The sequence below is a fragment of the Mycetomoellerius zeteki genome, unplaced genomic scaffold (genome assembly GCF_001594055.1).
Source record: "Mycetomoellerius zeteki isolate Tzet28-1 unplaced genomic scaffold, Tzet1.0 scaffold1510, whole genome shotgun sequence".
Taxonomy (NCBI): Eukaryota; Metazoa; Arthropoda; class Insecta; order Hymenoptera; family Formicidae; genus Mycetomoellerius; species Mycetomoellerius zeteki.
In genome coordinates, this window is record NW_017256459.1 from 1,013 (window position 1) to 1,827 (window position 815).

Here is an 815-nt window from a genome sequence, read left to right on the forward strand (position 1 = left end):
AAAAAAAAAAAAATGAAAAAAGGAAAATGCAGGATGGAACGTAATACTGGTCTCGCACCTAACACCCGAGACCACGCCGAGTTCTTACGAATCATCTCTACGAATGCAGTACATAAAGCGCATGGAAAATCGTAAATTACATCTCAACTATCACGTTTTGAAATCATTTTTGCTATTATACGTTAATGAAAAAGGATTATGATCAATATATTTATTAATAATTTCACTTATTCAATATATTTATCAATATATTTATTAATATATCAATATATTTATTAATAATTTCACTTATTTTAGAAAAAAAATTATGAAAAATAGAAAAAAGGAATCAATTATGGGATCTGTAACGTTCTGATCTCGCACTCTACGCGCGAGACCACGCTGAGTTCTTGCAAACCACTTCTATGAACATATACGAGTATAACGCTCATTGAAATTCATTAAAATGTCAATATCTTGTAAATTATCACGTTTTGAAATAATTTTTGCTATTAAATTGGAGGGATACACGATTAGTATGTAATTTATTAAAACATATACGTTATCTATAATGTCCCTTCTCTCTTTATTTGTACATGAGCGGCCGAAATTACCGAGAAAGCATTTTCGGTCGCTTGCAAACAAGCGATCAGAGCGAGAAGACGGCTCACTATCGCTGTCTCGCTCGCTCTCGCTCCGCGCGGGAGCTATGGATTCGTGAGTCGAACTAGCACGCGGAAAACAGTTGAAAAACAAAACACTAGTGTAATGATAATGCGCGCGCGCGCGCGCGTGTGTGTGTGTGTGGTAAGGTATGTGTATATATATATATATAT